Below are 14269 nucleotides of genomic sequence, written 5' to 3' on the forward strand. Positions count from 1 at the left end.
ACAAACAGGTAAGTACAAAAATATCGAGTACAAAATATCGTTAACAATAATATAGATGTAAAAAATATCGACTTTATTAAAAACAGTGTTAAATTAAATTAATATTAAATTTAAATTACTAAAATATACTTAAAACTACTTAAATTAAATTATAATAATTAAATAATAAATGAAAATAATAAAAATAATTTTTTACAATCTTATTAGTTGACCCTGAACCCTAAAAATACCCCTTTACCCAAAAACCCCAAACTGACCCTGAACCCTAAAAATAACCCTTTACCCAAAAACCCAAAACTGACCCTGAACCCTAAAAATGCCCCTTTACCCAAAAACTGAAAACTGACCCTGAACCCTAAAAATACCCCTTTACCCAAGAACTGAAAACTGACCCTGAACCCTAAAAATACCCCTTTACCCATGAACTGAAAACTGACCCTGAACCCTAAAAATACCCCTTTACCCTAAAACTGAAAACTGACCCTGAACCCCAAAAATACCCCTTTACCCTAAAACTGAAAACTGACCCTGAACCCTAAAAATGCTCCTTTACCCAAAATGTATCAATATTATTTAATTACCAATTAATTATTAATTAACAATAACAATAAAGTAAATATATTAGAACATTAGCTGTAATTATTTTAATAATTAATATTATTTTTTCCAAATTAATTACTTAAAAATAACACAAAATTAAATATATTAAAAATTTACTCTAATTAATGTAATTAACTAATTACAAATAATTAATTAACAATTAATTACTAATACAAAATATGTTCAAAATTATATTAATTAATTAACTAATTAATATTAATTAATTATCAATTAATTATTAATTAAAAGTATTAACAAACATATATTAATTAATTAATTATTATTAAATTACTTCCCACCCTATTCCCCTATAAACCCACAACCCGCTACAGAATTACATTACGCAATTATTATAAAAACAAAATTCATTAAATAAAATATTTTATAACATTAATACACACTATTCACACATATTATTACATAAAAATACACTATAAAATATTATATATTATTAAAAATTCGATATTTTTGCTATCTATATTTTATACAGTCGATATTACTTCACTTACCTGAAAAACGATATTTTTGTAGTCGATATTATGTCCAGTCGATATTATGTCCAGTCTATATTTAAAACTCGATATTATGTCCAGTCGATATTTTGGAGTCGATATTTTGTCTGTACACCAATTAAAACACATCCATTGTTGGAAAGACTGTATGGTGGTGTCTGACTCTGATTAGATACTATTGATTAATTCCTGTACTGATTTATCTGTTTCAATTGCTCTCCACTTGGACATTACCTCATTGTACCACTATTTACCCAGGCCCAGTGGCTTTTGGGTCACCCCATTGTTACATAACTCTAAGTATGCAAAAATGAAGCACAGATAAAGATATCACAGTGGAAACTAGATCATTTCAAGCTTGAATTACCTACAGCCAATACAAAGGGTATACCTACTCAGCTGAGGAGGATATTTCCTCCACAACAGGCGTCTTCGGTTAGAAGGAGTGTAGGGGCCTCTGAGAAGGCACACTTAAATTACTCAGATGAACCACACAAAATAAAAACCCAATCAAGGTTGGCAGCATCATGTCAATTAGTTGGCACTAATCAGTAGGAACTGCTCATTTGTGGACGACATAAACTTTGAGATGGTGCCAGACTGATTCTGTGCCCCCCGAAGGATAAGCTGTCCCATAGATCTGCTAGCTCACAGCGCCACCATAAGCCTTCCTAACCTAGACAGAGAGTGAACAGTTTTGGCAATGACTGAATATGACAACTCTGTTCCCTCAGGAACCATGGTGTCAGATGTTTATTGAACCAACATGATTTGTGTATAGAATACATGTGAATGAATCAATAAATTAATCAATCAATCAATCAATCAGTATTTGGTACGTGTGACTATGCACCCACTAGGGTCTCAAGGCACTGGGGGGATGTTCCCTCGAACAACCAATTCTTGAGGGCTTTCCTGAACTGGGTCAGCGATGAGGATAGCCTGAATTAGGGAGGCAGGGTGTTCTAGGCCGTGGCAGCGAGGAAGAAGAAGGATCTTCCTCTGGTCTGGCTTTGCAAATATGAGGGTTGGTGGCCAAGGCCAGTTCGGCAGAGAGGAGGTGTCTGGTGGGTATGTGGAATGAGAGGCGTTGGTTAAGGTATGCTGGTCCAGTGTCGTGGAGGGCTTTGTAGGCATGTGTGAGGAGCTTGAACCTGATTCTTCTGTTAACTGGGAACCATTGGAGTTTTCTCAGGTGTTCGAATGTGGCTGTGGTGGGTGATGTTGAGGACAAGGCAGGCTGCGGTGTTCTGAATGTTCTATAGTTTCTTCAGGAGTTTCCGGGGGATGCCTGAATAGAGTGCATTGCCTTAGTCTAGTCTACTGCTGATGAGTGCATGGGTGACCATCTTTATGGCTTTGGTGGGGATCCATCTGAAGGTCTTTCGAAGCATGCAAAGAGTGAGGAAGCATGACGAGGAGATGGAGTTGATCTGGTGGTTCATCGTGAGCAAGGAGTCCAGTATGATGCCCAGGTTTTGTGCGGGATCCGTTGGTGTTTGGGGGATTCCTAATGTGGTGGGCCACCTGGAGTCTTCCCAAGCTGAAGTGTTGGGCCCCAGAATGAGGACTTTGTTCTTGTTCAAGTTGAGCATCAGGCAGCTGTCTCTTATCCATGTAGTGGCGGTCTTCATCCTGTTGTGGATGTTTTTTCTGGCGATTTTGGGCTCGTTGGTGAGGGAGAGGATCAGCTGGGTGCCGTCGGCATAGGAGAAGTAGTTGAGTCCATTGTTCCTGGCTATGGCTGCGAGCAGGGCCATATAAATGTTGAAATGGTTGTGGCTCAGGGAGGCATACTAGGGGACCCTGCAGCCAATCTCTGTGGGTTCTGAGAAGAACGGCGGTGTTCTGAGTTGCTGTGTTCTACCGGTGAGTAAGGAGTGGATTCAGTCCAAGGTTTTGTTGCAGATGCGGTCATCGTAAAGTCTTGAGCTTAGGGTGCGGTGGGAGACTGTTGAAGGCAGCTGCGAGGTCCAGGAGAATAAGGGCTGCGGTTTCTCCCCTGTCAAGTAGGGAGTGGATGCTATTGGTGGCAGCGAGTCATTGAGGCACCGAGTGCTGCAATGATCAATAGACAGAAGCAGGTGAAACTTATAAGAAGTATCAGGATATGGAACAATATAAAAGGTTCCACCATTGTGATGAAACAATGCATATATGCAAGCATATGTAACATTATAACCATCTGGCATTCTCCTACTATGGGAAACCTAAGCTACGTGTCTAGGGTATGTGCCAAGAATCAATTTAATGGATAGGCCAACCCAATTACCTGGTGGTTAAGAATGTAGGACCCCATCTTGGTTACAAGCTGGACACCCCGCATGGAGATGTTAGTCAGCTCCTAAGCAAAATTATCAGCCTGTAGAGACCTCTAGATATCATCAGAAGAGTCTCCTCTGATTATACCCAGAAACATGTTTATTTATTTTTTTTAAAACATCCGTTCCTTGGGCTGAGATGTGATCAGGCTGCCATTGTTTATGTGCTACAGGTAGTTCGGTTACCATATGGCCGAAAATAACAAACACATTTCCCAACGTGAGCCTTGTACATAGTTCCAAGGCAAAAAGATAGTGTTCATGCGAAGTTGACTCATTTAGGCACGGATGATGTTTCCAGGAAATGAACCCAAAGTATCACGATTGCAAGTGTGTGCCAAAAGTCAATGTGACAAGTCAAGACCTTTTAGGTGGCACACTGTCACTGTTCCTCCTGACAGCTTATTTGCCTCAGTCCCGCGTCTATAATTCGACGCAGGTGCAGAGGCAAAGGGATTCCCTCATTTGTGTGGGGACACCCTCTAGTGATAGTGCTATATGTATTACATATATAGCATATACATATTACATAGCGCGATCTGTTTTACAGAAAGGGCCGTACAAGCGCATGCGGCTCTTTCTGTGATATCAACGAAGCGCAAAACAGGTGCACATGCCCCTTGCGCTCCCAGGGCACTTTCTATGATATGGCCCCAGGTATTCACTATGAAATATGAGAAGTCAAAAGTGCTGGTTCCACGACTGATGAATGGTAATGTCATTCAGTTTAAACATCTCACTATCTTGACTTATGTCAGTGAAAATTTGCTCTAATGAAATGGCAGATGGTGTGCTTGATTTCGCAATGAAATTTATGTCGGCTTCAGTCGATTAAGCAAGGGTACCTGGACATTGCAATGGCACTCTTGAGAAATAGTCAGCAGGTTTTTGATCTTTTCCTGTACGATGCACCATTGTGTAGTGGTACTGTTGTAATCTTTGGCCCCAATGTTCAATGCGAGGAGGCATCTTCACTTTTGGTTTGCCAAAGATGGTCTCTGGTGTGAAAGGTTTTCCTTAGAAAAATATGCTGAAATGTTCGCAAGTCCACACACTACTAAACTTTCTTTCTCAGGTTGTGAATAAGTAGGTTCAGTTTGGGACTAACTTTTGCTTGCATATGCTACAATATGCCTTTCAGCATTTTGCTGACTGCTTTGATGTGCAAAGTTGGCACCTAACCCAACTGGGCTAGAGTCAATAACCTATGTTTAAAGCTTTGGATCAAAGTATGCCATTTCAGTGGCGTTCTCTATGCCGTGTTTGATTTTCTTGACGCTTTGCCCACATTATTGTGACCAATGAAATGAAACACTTTTTTTCGTCAAGTCTATTAACACACTTACACTTACAGTGGCACCTGGCCATGCCAAGGAAAGCATGTAAAATGGAAATGTCTTCTAGGGAACTGGCAGTTGACAGTGCTTGCACTCTAGGTGGATCGGGTGTCATGACCCCATCAGATAAGATATGGCCAAAGAATTTTAACTGGTTTTATGGAACTCACATTTATAGGCATTCAAATTTAAACCTGCATGAGCTAGACAAACTTATATGAGAGTTTTGTCATGTTCCTTCTGTGTAGCTCTGAAAAGCAATATGTCATCACTATAATTGAAAGCATTCACGACAGGCTGCAGGATACATCGAATGATGTCTAGGAAGAGCCCTGTGGCATATGACACATCGAAACTTTGTCTTTTATATCAGAACAGACCGATATGTGCAGAAAAGGTTGTAATGTACTTTTAATTCTCTTCGAGTTCCCTCTGATGATATTTCTTATTTAAATCAGGCTAGTGAAGTCCGTCACACCATTTAACCTCATCCGTGCGGTGCCGATTTACCCCCGGTGCTGGGCCCTAATGTAAATGGGTGTGGTCATGACTGAACGGTTCCGTCATGAGCACAGCACGACCGATGCTCATGACGGAACCGTTCCGTCATGAGCATCGAAGGGGTTAATTGTGTGATCATGTCAGCGATGTGCAGACCTGGATTGCCTTGTTCATTAAATACTTCAAGGCAGAAGCCTACAGCTCCTTCACTGTCTCTTTTGGGAATTACCGCTATGAGAGAAACCCCTGGCGTCGGACCAGTGGAACATTCAATGATATCGTGTTTGAGTATTGATTCAAGTTCTTTTTCAACTGCCTTCTGCAAATGAAATGCAGCCGTCTGTGTCTCTGAGCAATAGGACAGAAATCCTCCTTTATATGTAACTGTACTTTCATAGTCTTGTGTTTTTCTAACCAACTATATATAAAAAAGGGTACTGATATACTATTTCTTAGTGAGCATTCATGTTATCAGTCCCATATCAGCAGCTGTGCTGAAGCTGAGTAAACAGGCACTGGGCGCCGTACCTGGAAGTTTATGAATGGGAGCCTGGACTTGTGTACTTTTGTGTTTTGTTGTAGTTTCAAATGAACCTTGACTTTTCTAAGGGTGTTGAGGCAGCCCATGTATATATTTTGGATTTCAGTGGCATAAGTTGGGGAAATGGAGATAATACATTGTATTTCTCCTCAGGCATATTGTTTATTCAAGTACCACTATCAATGGTGAGAGGTATTGAACACCCATTTATCTTTGGAGTAATCCTTGGACAATGTTTGAAAGACCTGGGTGCTTTCTCATGTCGACTTTTCTTTGACTTGTACGTTTCTTCACATGCGACTAGTGCCACATATGCAGGTTTACCTGAGGTAGATATCAACATTGCACAGCCTCTTCACTTTCACTTCATACTGATACTGAAGAACCTTTCAACAATGATTTAGATGACAATCAACTTCATTTGGTGTTAATTTGCCTCAGCTGGTCTGGCCGCTTGGCCTTGTGGATGTGCATTGAACGTCGCTTGTGGAACATTCAGGTGGCCATTTTGTCTTTGCGCCATGTTGCTCAAATATGAATTTACCTTGAAAAAATTAAAGAGAAGAGGTGTTTGGCAAAACAGGAACAATTGGTTCAATTAAACACTTTGGTTGGGAGCACAGTTACACAATCAACCTGTGTGAGTCTGTATATTGTTATTGGGTATCATAGAAGTACTTCTGGCGATCCTTGTTTGTTAAAAGATTGAGAGCCTTGTCTGTTGGGTCATAAATATAAGGCCCTGATAACAAACGTAGGTGGGCTTCGAGCTTGCGAGGACACAATGTGGGCCAGTGGGTAACATGTCCAGATGTCCGGCATGAGGGGCGCTTCAACACTGCCTGTACTGTATGGGCTGTGTCCTGACTGGCTGTGTGTTTCTAAATTCATGTGACATCTGCCTTTATGATGTTTTGGGACTGTGCACACCCCTCTGGCCATATGTGCTTAACTAAGGACAATTTCCCTGGACTATTTTAGTCTTGCTGCGCTTATCTGGGGATTGACCTGAGTTTCCTGTTTTTCAGGTTGTCTGGCAGCTGCATGCCGCCCCACCTGTGACCTGTTAATCAGTAACATCAGGCCTGGGTCTTAGAGCCTGCCTGACCAGGTATTTCTGAGTCGGCATTGATGGAGGGTTCATAATAGGTGAATTTGATAATAGTGATGAGATTTTGTTCGCTTATGAAAGTGTATCATTATACCATTATCATTGATTTCTAGTCTGGTTTTGGTCTTGGAGGCCTCTTGTTTCCTATGGGATGTGTCTCAGATGATATCCCCCTTACAGTTGCCTTTCTAGCAGCCCAAAGTTTATTAGGGGAGTCAAATGACTCTTTATTATGTTCCAAAAAGATTTTGGGGCATATTATCAAGGCAGCGCTATGAAATTATTGCCGGTTTTGCGTCCGTTTTCGGCGAAAAGCGACGATAATTTCATCACCTTATCATCAAAGACACGCTATTGCGTGTTTTGCTGACTTAGCGCCAGTCACAACAACGCCCAGCTTTGATGCAAAGTGGGCCTTTCTCCCCAAAATAACTGGAGAAATGTTGCTAACCGACTTTTCTCCAATTATTAAGCTGCGCGCTAACAGGCAGAGTGATTAGAAAAGTAGGGCTAACCACGGTTATCGCTACTTTCCTTACGCCTGCTTGTAATCTGACTTAGCCTTGTAATCCAATGGGAGGTGGATTACATGGCTAAGACCACCCTGCCCTATCAGCAAGGTATAGCTGGTCGCAGTGCGACTATCGTCGGTTTTTCCAGCGATAATCATACTGTTTTCCAGCTAACGCTTGGATTCCTATTGCATTGGAGATATGCGTTGCTGATAGCACGCTATCTCCACGATAGGAACCAGCGTTAGGCGGCGATAGGAACCAGCGTTAGGCGGCGATAATTATCCTAGCGCTAAGTGCACTTTGCGATAATTATCGCCTGGCCTTGGTGATATGCCCATTTGATTTGGGAGCGTAGTTGAGTGTTTATCGTCAGCCAATTTGCACTGAGACAGGTTCACTATCCATTGACTCAGAGGTGGTCTCAACACACCCAGATTGAGTCAGATATGATTGGGATTGTGATCTGAAACCCCTGTTGATAGGGCAGTGTCAAGTAATTAAGCCAGAAGGGTGGGGATAACAGGAAATGTAAGTGTAGTCCCAAGTTGTGAGCAGAATTAATCTCCATGGGTCCACCGTGGAGAAATCTGAAATCATATCCCCAATTATCGCCCTTTTTAAGTCATTCTGAGAACAAGGATGGTCAGCCTACTTTGTGGAAGGATTCTGGACTAAGTTCCAGTCTCCTCCAGTAGCGCAATCGTATTTGGTTACATAATGGCCCCCACCCTACTGTTGCTTGGAGGCCCCTTTTCCTTCATGTCCGGCTAAATAAAGCCTTCCTTCACACTATTTATCCGGCCACCAGTCAAAAATTACATCATCTCTCTATGAATAAACTTCAGCATGAAGATAATGAATTATCTTCATTAGAAAGGTACTTGACCCTACTTGGTCCCGAATAAAGCTTGATCTTAATTGGTTAAATTAATCAATTAACACAGGGTTTAGAGCCTGACAGTCCTTTATTATCACCACTAGTACATTTTAAAATATAACTTCCCTCTTAGCTCATATAGGGGTTTGATACCATAGCGGTATTTCAGTGACCTTCCAGAACAAACAAAAATGTGACTCTATTGGTTTGTTAAATGAAATTGTAGAAACAGCAGAACTGTGTACATAATCTTACATAATGTTGTCCTCCAAGGTATTAACGCCTCAGTGAACAACTCTCCATTGTTCTTGGGTAGAAATGTGTTGCATAAATACAATCGAAAAACAATATTTTAGGAGGGTCCAGGGGACTATATTTATAGACCATCCAAACACAAATACCCCTAATCAAGCTACAAAGAACAAGAAGAGTTGGAGGGTCTGTGAACCAAAAGAGCCGAGCCTATACGGTCCTATTTAGAAAACCACACTTTTGGATTGCACTAAACCACACCAGGTGGTCACATGACACAAGTATATGATAGATATCCTATCAGCCCACCCACTTGGCGGAGCCTCGTCATGTAGGACGTCTAACCAGGATGGTGAGTCCGAGCCCAGATGAATTGGCCAGACAACACACACTTCTGGTTCATATAGTGGAAGTGTCCATGCCACAGAGTGGTGCTGAAAAAGTGCAGTGCAAACAAAAAAGGAGTGAAGTAAGTGATGTTAAAATGACGGTCGAGGCAAAAGATTTTTTTTTTATTGATATTCACCAGGACGCCAGATTAAAAAGAGATGTAGGACAGTGTGAAAAAATCACTGTTTGCTTTGCTGTGTTGTGGATTAGGCCAACATGTTTCTGCCAACAGGTGAAACTACACCGGCATTCTTCAGGGCCACATAGATAAGATTTCGCTACTGCAAAGGTACAATCAAATAGTATTGTATAAAGTGAAAAAGACAGACCAATTTTTTTGTTAACGGACTGTCAAAACTAATGGAGTGGTCATATAGACCATCCTACCATATCCTATGGAACCAGTAGTTGATAGAAGATGTAATCCTGTAAATAGAAACAAAAAAACAACAACTATTGTGTGTTCTTTAAACATAACAAACTAGTCACGTCGTGAGGACCATTAAAAAGACTCAGCTGGGCTAGTCCCTAATAGGACGGCCAATCAAAGTAGTATAGGTTGCATTTAGAGTAAACCACAGTCATTGCTGAACATAATTTTTCAAAAAATATAGAAGACTTACCCAGCAATATGTGGGAGTCAAGCCTCACCTCACCCGGCAACAGCTCGGAGATTGAGGCCCCGCTCTATGCACAAACAAAATAAATTTAAACATGTAAGCCTGAGTGACTCAAAGGGTCTGTAAAGTATCCTAAGTCAATACTAAGTTATAAAGTCTGTGCATGTAAAAAACTGGTTATATGATTGCCCACAGTGATCACAGTCCCATGGAGTTCAAAAGAAGGTATAACTGCTAGTCACAACTAGTGTTTAATCGCTGACTGGCTGGGTCAACCAAGAGTCAGTACCCCTATTGACCAAGTAATACTAATTGAGTTATTAAGTTTGTTGAACACTCAGAAGCAACATACAGTCAAGGAATGGAAATAAACTGTATGGCTCATAGATAAGTTTATAAGGGTAGTGAGTCTGAGTGAAAATACAGCCCAATACTAGACTGTAAAAGGACAAAAAGAACCATAGCCTACACCTATAACCTCACAAAAATGGTAGGGAAAGGTGAAATGCTCAGTATTAAAGTTAAGCTGGAGATATATATCAGCCTGGAGAGTTTTACTTCTCAGGACCAAAGTGCTCAGAGAGACCCCCAAAGCCAGAAGGAGCATACCGCGATCTGCCCACTCACCTCTCCGTCGGTACCTCTCGGCTGACACCAAAGCCGAAGGGGAGGCAACGAGGAGAGGTGAGGCTCGCACTTTTATACCCAACCTAATTGGAGGAATGACAACAGCTGTTGTCCTATCGCTGTTGCCGATGTACGTATATTCCATTCCCTGCGCATGCGCGCCAATGAGTCGCGTTTCGGCAACATGTGGTCGAAGCACCGGGCATGCGCGAGGAGGTAAAGCGTGCCTCCGGTTAGTGGAAACATGCCCGTAGTGAGCGCATGCTCAGTAGCATGAAAACAAGACACGAAACTGACTAGCAGGTAAACAGTGCTGCGCTTCGTTTGCCCGTCAGATGTTAAATATACATATCGCTTAGAACAGTATCACAACGGCGATATGGGGTTGTTTGAAGCGCTAATTGCAGGCTCAGACTCGTGCATAGTCACGTACTTATGATAGAAATACACAATCATAGGATATTAAATAACGGGCGCTATGAGGTATATTATGCGCCTGGATTTCCAGTATTGATCAAATGTAACGAGTCAACATTCCAAATGTAGGAGCAGTGTGTGAGAGATGTATAAAGGGCACACTATGCTGAAATATTGATCAATTTGCAAAGAATGGATGTGAACCACAAGGGATGTTCATTGACCACTGTAAGTTATAGGAACCTTGACCTGCAGCAACTGAGCCGGCTGTACCCAGAGCGAAAAATGAATAGATTCAACAACGAAGGAACCACTACCTCACCCAGTTCTTTTTGCATGTTAGGGTAATATTAACTGATTGCTGACGTGTAATACACATTGTATGGTCACTGGAAAGGATCTACATAATATAATGTGTATAGAAAGCTATTAAGCTGAAATATTAGAGTGTAGAGGGTTGACAGTTCATGAGGGTTATATTTCCATGGAGAATCCCAGATGGTCAAATGGACACCCAAGGTATGTTATCGTTCAACCCCGACACGTCAGTTTTCAATTTAAAAATCCAGCGCTGTTCCTTAATAAAAAGAAACCGCGAGACATCTGTTATGTGCGCTGGGATAAAGGGTTGTTCTAAAACCACCCACCTCAGGTCATCAGCTTTGTGCTTCTCGATTAAAAAATGGTTAGTCAGGCAGGTGGACTGTTTATTACACCGTATCGTACTCTTATGTTCGCTGATACGTAGCTTGACTTTTCTGGTGGTGTGTCCAATATATGCCAGACCACATGGGCATGTGATCATATAGATCAATCTCTCCGAGTTGCAGTTGGTATGTTTGAACAGCTTCCACGGTCTAGAAGTTCCAATATCAATTGAGAGGGTCTTACGGGTCTGTGGACAAACCGTAGAGTTACCACAAGGGTAGTGCCCCTGAACCGGAGTGGTATTCCAGATGGTATCCAAAGTGGTAGTGGTTTCCTTCCTCTGTGTCTTCGGTCTTGTATGAACCAGGCTATCTCTGATACTAGACCCTCGTTTGAAGGCGAACAGAGGCCTAGGTATTACACCAGAAGCCGTGTTCAGGATTTTCCAGTGCTTCAGAACTGTTTTCTTCACCATATTCGATCGGGTGCTGAAAGTGATTGTATGAACAACATGCAAGAGAATTATCACTGAACCTGAAGGAACGGCATTACCCAAATCACTTGATACGTCGGGCGCATAAAAGAGCCTTCAACAACAATCGAGAGGCACTAATCGAACATCAACAAAGCAGGACACCGTCAGAAAGGATTACGATGGTGCACACTTTCAGCACCCGATCGAATTGTGGTAATCTGGGCTCGGACTCACCATCCTGGTTAGACGTCCTACATGACGAGGCTCCGCCAAGTGGGTGGGCTGATAGGATATCTATCATATACTTCTGTCATGTGACCACCTGGTCTGGTTTAGTGCAATCCAAAAGTGTGGTTTTCTAAATAGGACCGTATAGGCTCGGCTCTTTTGGTTCACAGACCCTCCAACTCTTCTTGTTCTTTGTAGCATAAATACAATCACCACATATTCCTTCACAATATATTTACTAGGATAATTTAGAATTGGATTGAAAATGTGGAGTGGTAATGCTTAGAGTTGGCAATTAAAAGGCAAATGTAATGTAGCAAATGTGTTTTGACTGTTTGAAATAAGTGACAACTTGACAAAGTTTAATTACCCACTGCATGTAATGTCTCAAAGTTTAAAACATCACCTCAATCTTTCTAAATTAAATTAAGAAGTTTGTAACTAATGATGGATTTCTTTCGGAATAATGATATTAAATACAGTAGATTAAGGCGGAGAGGAACTGTCTCTCCACAGCATGTGTTACTCTCAGGTCATTCATGAGGGTTGGCAAGGATTTTGGGATTCAGGGAATGATCAGAGATAAGGTCATATTTGTCAGCTTGGCTCTCTTCAGTACTTGATTGTTAGATATTCAAGTGCATTGTCTGATGTATGGGGGTAGTCTGCCATGGAGGAGGGAGACCTGGGCTGACCGACAAGAGGAGAATTCACTAGAGGATTTCAGAATCTGAAGTGTGCATTACATGGTAGAGTGAGAGTTTAAAATCAGAGAAAAATATGAGTGAAACCACAACAGTGAATATGGTAAGCATTCTGTGTATCAGTCGAGTATGTAAGTCTTTACTGACAAATTAATAATAATCATTACTATCATGGAGAATAAAAGCAACAATTTTCTTAAAACAGAGTCGTCAAAAAGAACTTTGGAACTGATGCATTACAAATTTAATAATAATACAATTCAGCTATGACATGCCGTACTGGACCATGAAATCACATTAAACATCATAAAAGTACTATTTCATTCATTTAATTTCATTATGTGGCCCCTCTATAGAGTAATAGTAAAACCTTTTATATATTCAATCTCAGCCGCCTTGCCCAGCCATTTAATTAACGTGCCTTAGAGCAATCCCTTCGAACACGCTATACTTGTTACAGACACATGTCATATTTAATAATAATGAATAATACCTTAATCTATGAAGTGCCTCAGTGTCTCTACTCCAAGCTTAACAGCATTTCATTAGGATCATATGCAAGGAAACCTATGTTTCAGAACAAATTTCTGAAACTATCTAATTGCAAGGAGCTTGTAAATCTGCTCCTCCTTATATATGATTACTTGTTGAGAAAGTTTTTCAGTATGTCATTGACAACACTGTTGCAGATGTTACTCAGAACTGTTAGGTTGGGTAGAGGCAAGAACATTTAGTTGGGCCAAAAATTACTGATGGAAAGGAGGAATGGTTTTGTCGAGCAGGGAAATTGTTTCCAAAATCTCTTAAATGGTAGCCTTATAAAGCTCAAATTCAGTTAAAGATTGCCGGTCTAGTGCACAAAGCCCTGCATTTCAAAACTCCCAAGTACCTATCGCAAAAGCTTGAATTATCCTACTGTAGAAGAGCATCAAGAAGCGCTATCACTCTCCTCCTACAACAACTCATCCTTAGGAAAAGAGACCCGGGCTCTGAGCCTTCTCCGGTGTGGCCCCTAGGATTTGGAACTCTCTCCCACAGGAAGAACGCAGAATCTCTTCAACGACTGCTTTCAAATTGGAAGCCAAAAGATTCCTAATGAACACATTTTTACCTTCATTTGTGCTTGGATCACTTGCTCCATATCTCGTTCCTACAACCATTGTACCCTCATGTGATCCTACTCCTCTTTACCGCATTCTACGTCCCCCTTCGCAGCCCTGTATATTCTTGTTTTTCTTATTACTCCCTGTGAATCACTTGTTCTGGGAAACAGGTGAGTATTCCTGTTGTATATTCGTACTTGAAGTCGATATTGGATCTATTCTCCTTTTTCCGCATTGTTTACCTCCTTTCTTAGTACGCTACTCACTCGTTTATTGTACTATTCTCCTTGATTCTTTTGTTCTGGGATTAAGGCATTTATTTGTCTTCGATTTAGGCGAGAATTTCTGTTGTGAACTCTTACCGTTGTCATTATTGGACCTATCACCTTCCCTCCTTCCTTTGTAAAAGGCTCTGATATCCTTCGGAATTCTGTTCGCACTATATACAACTTTAAACATAAATAACTAAAATAAAGGATAAGAAATAAGA

This window comes from Lissotriton vulgaris, chromosome 7, assembly GCF_964263255.1.
Source record: "Lissotriton vulgaris chromosome 7, aLisVul1.2, whole genome shotgun sequence".
Taxonomy (NCBI): Eukaryota; Metazoa; Chordata; class Amphibia; order Caudata; family Salamandridae; genus Lissotriton; species Lissotriton vulgaris.